Raw genomic sequence first — 12,809 nt, forward strand, 5'->3', positions numbered from 1 at the left:
TATATATATATATATATATATATATATATATATATATATATATATGTGTGTGTGTGTGTGTGTGTATCTGGAACAATTTCTCATTGGGATGTTTCTGTATCTATATTTTTTGTCGTTGACTGTCCTATTGTGCGTATTTTTTTTTAATACTGCCTGATTACTTCTGTTAACCGTTATTATTATTATTATTATTATTATTATTATTATTATTATTACAACCTAAGCTACAACCCTAGTAAGAAAAGCAAAATGCTATACACAAAAGGGCTCCAACAAGGAAAAGTAACCCAGTGAGGAAAGGAAACAAGGAAATCAACTACAAGAGAAGTAATAAACAGACAAAATGAAATGTTTTAAGAACAGTAACAGTATTAAATTAGATCGTTCATATAACTATTAAAAAAAATAGAGGAAGAGAAATAAAATAGAATAGTGTGGCCGAGTGTACCCGTAGGCAAGAGAACTCTAATCTAACCGCAAGCCAGAGAACTCTAATCCAAGACAGTGGAAGGCCATGGTACAGAGGCTATGGGGCTTAACTTATCTGCGTCTTTTTTAAGCTAATTGTACTCTTGGTATTTTGATTTTATACATTTTCACTGTATTTCAGTATGACATTCAGCTGAAAAATGTGGAAGTATTACCATTATAATCATTATGAATATTATTATTATTATTATTATTATTATTATTATTATTATTATTATTATTATTGTTGTTGTCGTTGTTAGTAATGGTTGTTTGTAGTAACTGTTTGCTGTTGTTGTGTTAATTCTATTATTGTTATCAGCTGTATTGATTACCTTTTTAATATTTGTATTTTTGTAGTGTCTCAGTTATGTCTTATTTTGAGCTCGGTATTATTATTATTATTATTATTATTATTATTATTATTATTATTATTATTAGTTTTATTATTATTATTATTATTATTATTAGTTTTATTATTATTATTATTATTGGTCAATGCTAATCCACTTTTCCTGTTTGACTTTCTGTGAACATTATTAATGTCATTTACCAATTATATCGTTATTTTTATGTCTTCCTTATGAATCATTATCATTGTTATTATGGTGATTATTACCAGTGTTAGTAATAGTCTTTTTTGTAATTATAATTCTATGCTGACAATTTTTTATGTAATAATAGTAACCTGTCAATCTTTTATATAATAATAGTAATAATAATAATAATAATAATAATAATAATAATAATAATAATAATAATAATAATATTGATGATGATATTTTTTTCTTAGTTAAAAGCCATATACAGAGTTGATAAGCGTTGTCACAATTATGACATCAGTTAGGAAAAAAAAAATGGAAAAGGAATGATCATAATATAAAGCTAGACAAAAAGAGTATATTGATTTTTTCGTTACCTTTTTTCTTTTTTTAATGGCCACTGTTTCCATCTTGTTGTTTTTTGTTTTCCATTATATCTACATTTCGATGTCGCAGTTTATTATTGTTACCTTTACTATATTTTCATGTAAACAAAAGAGCAACCGTTAGCTACTATGCCAAATTCTTGCAAGTGTAGTTTTCTGGTCCTTGAAAGCGAATTTGTAAACCATCATTGTTTCTCCATTGAGATGTTTATTTCGTCTGTAAACAAAGCATACGTTTTGGTTCCGTCAAAGTAAAGAGAATGAAAGAAAATCGGTTAACCTTAGCTATACACTTAAAAGTCGATATTTACACAAGAGTCAAGTCGCATAAGTGTATTTATGTAAAGGTTCCAGCAGCACTTGAAGTAAACGTGTGTCTCTGGCTTTATTAATGGCTAACTGTCACTAGCGGACAATTGTCTTATTGGTTACATGAAGCATTGGAGGAGATGACATCTTTCTCGTCGGGAGTCGAAGCCTCTCTTAGCCACAAGCGAAAATACGCCTTAAGTCACGAAGACAAAAGAACTATATTAACCATCTCTTATGAATTTCAAAAGCCTCAAGAAACCGAATCCTCTCCAATCTCTTCTTCGAGTCAATGACTCTTTGGTCACACTTGCATAAGGTTGAAATTTGTCTTTCCATGTCCCGTAACAGTTTGTAGACAAGCTGTGACCTTCATGAAATCTGACCCATGACCCCGATGGTTATATGACCTCAAGAGGGAGATCGACACATGACAAGACATAAATCTTGGCCACCGGCTGCTGTCACCTTCTCCGTGTCAAGGATCTCATTTTATGATCTGACTTTAATGCAATTTTCTGTTTTTACTATTCGCTTGGATGTCTTTCTCCGGTTCAGTATTATATTTTTCTATAGTAATAGTAGATAAAAATAATAATAAAGATAATATTAATGTAATTATTAACAGTAATAGATGTAGCAGCATCGACAATTATAGTTCTAGTACTATCTTCTGTTGGTGATTATTAACCAATGTGGTATAAACGGCAAATCGTGTTAATTAAACTTTCTCTCACTATAGTTAGCTAAAATATCTATTGCTTATAACATTTGGCTTAATTTGAATAACAATCTCCAATATTTAGTAATAAGAGAGATATTATCTTTTAACATTTAGTTGAATTTGAAGGACAATATTAAACATTCAATTCTGAGAGAGAGAGAGAGAGAGAGAGAGAGAGAGAGAGATTGATTAACTTTCAACATTTAGCTGAATTTGAAGGACAATATCCAAACATTCAATTCTGAGAGAGAGAGAGAGAGAGAGAGAGAGAGAGAGAGAGAGGAGAGAGAGGAGAGAGAGAGAGAGATTATCTTTCAATATTTGGTTGAATTTGATGGACAATATCCAACATTTAATACTGTGTGTGTGTGTGTGTGTGTGTGTGAGAGAGAGAGTGAGAGAGAGAGAGAGAGAGAGAGAGAGAGAGAGAGATTATCTTTTAATATTTGGTTAAATTTGAAGGACAAAATCCCACATTTAATACTGAGAGAGAGAGAGAGAGAGAGAGAGAGAGAGAGAGAGAGAGGAGAGAGAGAGAGAGAGAGAGAGAGAGAGAGAGAGAGAGAAATTTGATTCAATTTGAAGGACAATATCCAACATTTAGTGCTGAGAGAGAGAGAGAGTTGAGGGGTTTGTCGATGAAAATAATAAAAGAGAGAGAGACAGAGAGAAGGGACCAAAGTGGATCTAGTAAATGATGGTGGTGGCACAGGAGGGTTGACAGGTGTCTCAAACCATGTGAATCTCGGCATCAACACCTACACCTTAGCAGCTGTTTTTAAGGGGGGGGGGGGACTAGAGATGCGTCCGTCTTCGGTTTTATTCTTGTTCTCTCGTCCCCTATTACCAAGATGCTTTTTTTCTCCTTGACATCTTTTCACCACGCAGTTTTTTTCTTTAGCGATCTTCAGTTATATCCTCAAATCATTCGTTTTAATTAAATCTTTAATTTCCTCTCTCTCTTAGATTTAATCTCTCTCTCTCTCTCTCTCTCTCTCCTCTCTCTCTCTCTCTCTCCTCTCTCATCTCTCTCTCTCTCTCTCTCTCTCTATATATATATATATAATATATATATATATATAATATATATATATATATATATAAATATCTATGTATATATATATAATATATATATATATTATATATATATATATATAATATATATATATATACTGTATATATATAAATTTATATATAAAATTTTGCATTTCTGAGAGATAATGTGGAAGACGCGAATTTTAAGACAATTCGTTAAGAATTTTGATTTTCTTTTATCATTAGAAAAATATTTCAAAAGTACCCGTAACAGGGTTTTTTGTCATTATGAGTGAATTATATTTAGCAGCAATGGCTCTCGATGTATTTTCTCAGAATACATAATTGTGTGTGTGGATGTATATATATATATATATATGCGCTTGTGTTTGTTTGTGTGTGATTTGATAACTTACTTATTTGAGATGACGCCCAATACTGAATAACTTATATAACGCTTAAAGGTCTTTGAGAAAAATATTTTACTAAAATATATATATGCTTTAGATTATTCAAATTAGGATTCAAATCTGGGTTATATCATGCAATTAGATATGCAGTATCAGAATGAGAATATCTATAAGAAAAAATTATGTTTTTTATAAAATATCCTCCAAAAGTTAACTATTTGAGGAGATATACCGTAGTTTATTTCAAAATTTAATTGGTGGTTGCTTATAAATCTATCATATATAATCCAGCTGGGTTTTCCAGTTCTTTAATGTTCGAATGCAACAATTGTTATCAATAATATCTTGACAATATTTATTTTGTGTGGGTTTACTGACTAATTTATGTATGTGTTATTCCATTAAACTTCCCTCCCATATTTATGTCAGCTTTTAATAATCTTCCTACACGGCTGTTGTTCAAAAGTGGCACATGAGAGAGAGAGAGAGAGAGAGAGGAGAGAGAGGAGAGAGAGAGAGAGAGAGAGAGAGAGAGACTTGACAGTATAGGTAAATCATAATTTTGACTAATTTCGTCATATGCTTAACCACTCACTATTATGAAAAAAAGATCATAAGATTATATCAAAATTCATTTAGAAATTTCTATTCCATTCAGAAACAGAGAGAGAGAGAGGAGAGAGAGAGAGAGAGAGGAGAGAGATAGAGATAGTGTGTGTTTTCTGAATGGAATAGAAATTTCTAAATGAATTTTGATATAATCTTATGATCTTTTTCTCATAACAGTGAGTGGTTAAGCATATGACGAAATTAGGCAAAATTATGGTTTACCTAAACTGTCAAGTCTTAAAGTCTCTCTCTCTCTCTCTCTCTCTCTCTCTCTCTCTCTCTCTCTCTCTCTCTCTCTCTCTCTCTCTATATATATATATATATATATATATATATATAATATATATATATATATATAGTATATATATATATATATATATATATATATATATATATATATATATAATTTTGCATTTCTGAGAGATGATGTGGAATACGCGAATTTTAAGACAATTGGTTGGGAATTTGGATTTTTTTTTATCATTAGAAAATATTTCAAAAGTACCCGTAACAGAGTTTTTGTCATTATGAGTGAATTATATTCAGCAGCAATGGCTCTCGGGTATTTTCACAGAATACATAATTGTATGTGTGTGTGTGTATATATATATATATATATATATATATATATATATATATATATATATATATACATATTATGTATAAATATATATATATATATATATGTGTGTGTGTGTGTGTGTGTGTGTGTGTATGTGTGTGTGTGTGTTTGTGTGTGATTTGATAACTTACTTATTTGAGATGACGCCCAATACTGAATAACTTATATAACCCTTGAAGGTCTTTGAGAAAAATATTTCACTAAAATCTATATGCTTTAAGATGATTCAAATTAGAATTCAAATTCTGGGTTATATCATGCAACAAGAATGAGAATAGCTATAAGAAAAATTATGTTTTTTTATAAATTATCCTCTAAAAGTTGACTATTTTGAGGAGTTATATTGTAGTTTATTTCCAATATAATTGGTGTTTGCTTATAAAATCTATCATATGTAATCCAGCTGTGTTTTCCAGTTCTTTAATTTTCGAATGCAACAATTGTTATCAATAATATCTTGACAATATTTATTTTGTGTGGGTTTACTGACTGATTTATGTATGTGGTATTCCATTAAACTTCCCTCCCACATTTATGTCAGCTTTTAATAATCCCCTTTTCTTTCTTTTTCCAACTGGATGTTCAAAGTGGCACATGTGTGTGTGTGTGTGAGAGAGAGAGAGAGAGAGGAGAGAGAGAGAGAGGAGAGAGAGAGAGAGAGAGAGAGAGAGAGAGAGAGAAAGAGAGAGGGAGTGTGTGTTTCTGAATGGAATAGAAATTTCCAAATGAATTTTGATATAATCTTATGATCTTTTTTTCATAATAGTGAGTGGTTAAGCATATGACGAAATTAGGCAAAATTATGGTTTACCTAAACTGTCAAGTGTTAAAGTCTCTCTCTCTCTCTCTCTCTCTCTCTCTCTCTCTCTCTCTCTTCTCTCTCTCTCTCTCTCTCTCTCTCTCTCTCTCTCCACTTTTTCTGTTTTATGTCAAAGGTCAGTATGATTGATATATAAATTAATACAAGTTTTCTAATAGTAATTTCCAAGCCAAATTGTATCAGATTAACTATTTTAAATATTATTAATGGTGTATTACTTATAGCCATACATAGACAAAGAAACATGATATATATTTATATATATATATATATGAGAGAGAGAGAGAGAGAGAGAGAGAGAGAGAGAGAGAGGAGAGAGAGAGAGAGAGAGAGTATATGTATCATCATCATCATTACCCGTTACTAGTCATTGCAGAACAAAGGCCTCAGGCATGTCCTTCCAATCGCGTCTGTTATGGTCTTTCTATGCCAGTCTACACACGCAAACTTCTTAGTTCGTCAATCCACCATCTTCTCGTTCTTCCTCTGCTTCTTTTGCAATCTCTAGGAACCCATTCTGTTATTCTATTGCCATCTATTATCTGTTATTTCTCATTACTTGTCCATTTCTTTTTCTTACATGTTGTGAGACTATCCTCTTCTTTAGTTTGCTCTCGTATACGTGTTCTCTTTTTCTGTCTCCTAGTGTTATTCCCATCATTAATCTTTCCATAGCTCTTTTTCACTGATGTCATAAGTGTAAGAACACTGTAACACTGTATATGGCTTTTGCTGAAATAACGATTATTATTATTATTATAATAATAATTATTATTATTATTATTTATGTTATTATTATTATTATTATTATTATTATTACTATTATTATTATTATTATTATTTGAGTTGTAATTAGCTTATGTTCTAAGGCAATCGTATGGCATCAAGTTTCAGATGCCTAAGTTAATACTGGTAGGACCATCTGGTTAAATACTTTTTTTTTTTATAGAAAGTGGCATTTTACTTCACTATTCATAATCTTATTTTCCTTCCCAAGTGCTCTCCATCCCCTGCTTATCCTTTTAATTTCAGTCTAGTGTCTTTGGGAAGCACTGTCTTGAGTAGTATATCCATTAACAATATCTCTCTCTCTCTCTCTCTCTCTCTCTCTCTCTCTCTCTCTCTCTCTCTCTCTCTCTCTCTCTGTGCTACACCAGGGCGTCTCGAGTTCATAAATCTCAAGTTCACGTTGACGTACATCAGCACCGTCTCTTTTCTCAACGTCTGGCCATTCTTAATTAGTTCATTCTGGTTTTAATCATTACGATGGTGGTATCCCGATGCTGAATGAAACGTCTAGCAGAACTGACGCTCTGGCGGGCAATGTCAAGATCAGCTGTTTAATAACAATAACAAAAAGAGTAGTATTTAAATTATGATAACAAAACAAAAAGAGCAGTATTTATATTATAACAAAATAACAAAAAGAGCAGTATTTAAATTATGATAACAAAATAACAAGAAGAGCAGTATTTAAATTATGATAACAAAATAACAAAAAGGGCAGTATTTAAATTATGATAACAAAATAACAAAAAGAGCAGTATTTAAATTATGATAAAAAAAACAAAAAGAGCAGTATTTAAATTATGATAACAAAATAACAAAAAGAGCAGTATTTAAATTATGATAAAAAAACAAAAAGAGCAGTATTTAAATTATGATGACAAAATAACAAAAAGAGCAGTATTTAAATTATGATAACAAAATAACAAAAAGAGCAGTATTTAAATTATAATAACAAAATAACAAAAAGAGCAGTATTTAAATTATAATAACAAAATAACAAAAAGAGCAGTATTTAAATTATGATAAAAAAACAAAAAGAGCAGTATTTAAATTATGATAACAAAATAACAAAAAGAGCAGTATTTAAATTATGATAATAGAATAACAAAAAGAGCAGTATTTAAATTATGATAATAAAATAACAAAAAGAGCAGTCTTTAAATTATGATAACAAAATAACAAAAAGAGCAGTCTTTAAATTACGATAACAAAATAACAAAAAGAGCAGTATTTAAATTATGATAATAAAATAACAAAAAGAGCAGTATTTAAATTATGATAACAAAATAACAAAAGACCAGTATTTAAATTATGATAACAAAATAACAAAAAGAGCCGTATTTAAATTATGATAACAAAATAACAAAAAGAGCAGTATTTAAATTATGATAACCAAAAGTAGTAATGATATTACAGGTTAAAAGTGTCTGGTGTCAGTTCCAGTTTCATATGAATAGATACTCACCAGAACGTCAGCTAGGCAGGTGGCCCCCCCCCCCACTATGGCGCCCAGCCACAGCAGTGGCCTCCACAGTAAACAGCTTAAACTCACGGTCCCAATCGGGGTTCGATTTTGTATTCTGAAAAGGGGATTTATATGATTTTAACTTTGAATGAAATATATACAGGACTGACGCTCTGTCAGGGACTGTCAAGATTATTTAATAACAATAATAAAAATTATCAGTAATAATCGTAATAACAATAGTAATGATAATGTAGAACTCTGAAAAGTGATATTTACATATTTTTCTTTCAGTATCCGTTGTCCTTTGTAGTAACAGGAATGTCAAGATCAGCTGTTTAATAACAATAACATGGGCAATGATAATAATAATAATAATAATAATAATAATAATAATAATTATAATAATAATAATAATAATAATGATAATAATAATAATAATAAAAATAATAATAATCTTATACTTTGAAAGGTCCCATTTACACAATTTTCCTTTGTGTTCGTTGTTCCCTAGTAGTCCAACACTACCGAACTACATTCTAAACTACATAAGAAATGTAAATGCACATATGTGTTAAATGTGAACACACTCACACAAATGACTTAATAACGAGATTTTAACGACCAAGGAGCTAGGCAACCACAAATGGCGAACCATTATTTGGTGCGATGTTAAAGTTTTTTATAGTTTATATAAGAAATGTTTATTTTAGTATTGTTACTGTTCTTGAAATATTTTATTCTTCCTTGTTTCCTTTCCTCTCTGGGCTATTTTCCCTATTGGGGCCCCTGGGCTTATAGCTTCCTGCTTTTCCAACTAGGGTTGTAGCTTAGCAAGTAATAATAATAATAATAATAATGATAATAATAATAATAATAATCATAATAGTAATAATTCATAATTAATGATTAATAATAATAATAATAATAATAATAATAATAATAATAATAATAATAATAATGATAATAATAATAATAATAATAATAATAATGATAATAATAATAACAACAACAACCTCTCCCACTCAGACCTTTGTTAAAATCAGTGATTTTATTTTGTTTCCCATATCTTGAAAGAGGAGTTATCTATACATTTCTAAAATAGTAGTTTCCTCTAATGTAAGTACTCTCAGCATCCGTTGTATTGTATCATTGTTATATCTCTAATGTAACCTTATGTCAGTATTTAAAAAAAATAATTATTGCTATTGTTGCTGTTACAAATTATATATACAAAATATATATACAATTAGACCTCCCTCTTCGCGATAGTTAGGTGGGTCACATAGATCAGGTCGTTTAGGGTCTAGCTCTCTAAGAGTCGAGTTTAAGTCATTGGGCTGGTTAATCCCCCCCCCCTTAATAGTAATAAAGGTCATATAGGGTCATTAAAGATAACACAGTATGCTCCATATTTTCCATTTTTCGAGCTGATATGTTTCTATTAGGTTATTTCACAGTAGTTGGTATTTTTTACTCGTCCTAGGTAGTTAATATTTTTTTTAGTTTACCATATGAATAATGATGATGATGGTGATTATTATTATTATTATTATTATTATTATTGTTATTATTGTTATTATTATTATTATTATTATTATTATTATTGTTTACCAAGATTGTCATTGTTCATCTTGTGATGGTAACTCTTCCTATTATTTTTATGTAGTATTTTTTATTCGGTGTAATGATAATAACGATTATGATATACGGAGAAGACGAAAATAAAGAACAAGAAGAATTTTAAATGGTATTTTGTATTATCTGCTGTATATGGTATGGGCATTCACTGTAAGGATGATAATTATGCTTTAAGGAGCAGAAAAGAAAATTAAGAAAAAAATTTTTTGTTGTATATTTTGTTCTCTCCTGTACAGTATATGATATGGTCATGCGTTGTAACGTTAATGATAATTATGATATTAAGGAGAAAAAATGAAGAAGATGAAGAATTTTATATTGTATTTTGTGTTCTCTGCTACAAGGTTTTATATTAATAGACCTTGCTTTTCTCAGTCAAGCATGTATACGTTCATGTGCTGTAATGATGATATTAATATGATATTAATATGATAAAACGAAGGAGAATTTTATGTTGTATTTAGCCTTTTGTTAATAGACCTTGCTCTACTAAGTGAACTATATGTGATATGGTCATACACTGTAATGATAATAATAATTATGATGTTAAGAAGAAGAAGAAGAAGAAGAAAACCCTTTCTAGGGCACGGTGACATACCCCATTCCTCACAAGGGCAGTCATGCCCTCGGCCCTTCTTGAGATAAAGCCAAAGGTAAACCGTTCGAGTCCGTTCCCTCGAGAGTGATTTTAGGCAGTTGTCAAGGTCAGAAGGACAACGGAGGCCTTATTCACCAGATTTTATTTTTTTTTATTTTTTATTTATTTTTTTTTTTTAAGGTATTATATAAAGTATTTCTTGGGGATGAGTAAAAGCTGCTGTTTGGATTCCGTTACAAACTGGTGATGAGCATCTTGCGTTTTACAAGCATAAACTCAAGGGTCGTGAGTTTTAGATGTAGAGGAGAGATATGGTGCTGCTATTAGAGTATGGTATGATAATCTGTATCAGTATGTGTGTTTGTGTGTATATATATATATATATATATATATATATATATATATATATATATATATATATATATATATACACACACGTACTATATTACTGTATATTGTACGTATTCCTTTTACTGTATGTACTTATATATATATATATATATATATATATATATATATATATATATATATATATATATATATAGTGTTTGTGTATGTGTGCGTCTGTTCATACATATATAGTTTAATAACTTTTTATCTTTTATTAAGAAATACACATTTACAATTGCAATTTATAATCATACGTCGTAGTATATTTACATGAATAATTTTTTATTTAACATAGGTATGCTGTATTTACAACTGCATATATTACTATTTATTTAAATATGTATTTTTTATTTCAAATATAATTTAATAACTACTAGTAACACCTAGTATTCTACCATTACACCAACCAAAAAAAGCTGTATACAAATGACTGATAATAAGAGGATGAGAGGAGCCGGGAGAAGGGCCAAAGAAACACCATTAAGATAAAATTCTTCGGTTTGCCACTTTTCCCATAACTCAAATGCTTCTCAACCTCTCGTTTCATTGTTTAAGATAATTGGTCTCTTTAAAGGTTTAAAGGCTGCTTATGAATGGCAGAGGCAAGGGACAGTGACATTGCCCTAACAAGCAGGACAATGCCTTAGAGACTGACCATATATTATATGATCAGCGCCCAAGCCCCCTCTCTACCCAAGCTAGGATAAGGGATGGCCAGGCAATGGCTGCTGGTGACTCAGCAGATAAATCTATAGGCTCCCCCAAACCCTACAAACTTTAGCTCACAAGGATGGTAAGGTTGCAGACACTAAAGGTTCTAACGAGTCTTAGTGGGACCCGAACCTCCGTCTGGCAAACACCAGGCAGAGACGTTACCAAATAGGCCACAACAACCCTTGCGTTAATGTTTGTCCGTAGCGGAACATCTACGGACAAACATGTAAACAAATGTAAATAAATTAAATGCAGTTTGTTTTCATGTTTGCTTGAAGGTAATTCATTTAATCGTGTTGACAATCATGTTAAGCTCAAGACGGATGCGTTTTGTTCCACCTTCATGTACACAATCTAGCTGGTGTTAAGAGATAGAAGTGGTTTTGAATATGATTCTTCTATTTTTACTACTACTACTACTACTACTACTACTACTACTACTACTACTACTTCTAAATTGTTGTTATTATTATTATTATTATCATTATTATTATTATTATCATCATTATTTTGTTTCCTTTACTGTGTATACTGTTTATTAAAAGTAGTTTGATTAATGGCTACAGTTTATTTTACTAAGTTGTATTAATATTATTATTATTATTATTATTATTATTATTATTATTATTAACTATATTTCAGTCTATCAATTCAACCTTTCTTTTAATCTTAAGGTTTCAATGCACTTTTGTACTCTCAATACTGTACCTGATACTATGTATTTGCCATAAGCTTAGATAACGTATATATTTATTATTATTGTTATTATTATTATTATTATTATTATTATTATTATTATTATTATTATACATAAGTATATATAATATATTTACATATATATATAATATATTTACATATATATATATATATATATATATATATATATATATATATATATATATATTATACTGTATATATATATATATATATATATATAAATATATATATAAATATATATATATGTATATATATATATATATATATATATATATATATATATATATATATATATATATATATATATATATATATATATATGAACAAACAAGCCCTCCCCTTTCTGTTAACCAGCCTCATCCGTCAAGATGTTAATCCGTCCCTGGCCTGTCTGTAGATCTGTTCGTCGTCGTCTGAGAGACCCAAATCTTTTATGCCCGGTAACAGACGGGGCTGGTGCCGCTTCTGCCGTCCCGTTGACAGACGACACCCGTCTTGCGGCCCTGTCTGTTTTGCTTGAGGATTCATGCTTTCGCTCTCTCAAGTAGAACGACTGATTGATGACGTTCG

The sequence above is a fragment of the Palaemon carinicauda genome, chromosome 24 (genome assembly GCF_036898095.1).
Source record: "Palaemon carinicauda isolate YSFRI2023 chromosome 24, ASM3689809v2, whole genome shotgun sequence".
Classification (NCBI taxonomy): domain Eukaryota; kingdom Metazoa; phylum Arthropoda; class Malacostraca; order Decapoda; family Palaemonidae; genus Palaemon; species Palaemon carinicauda.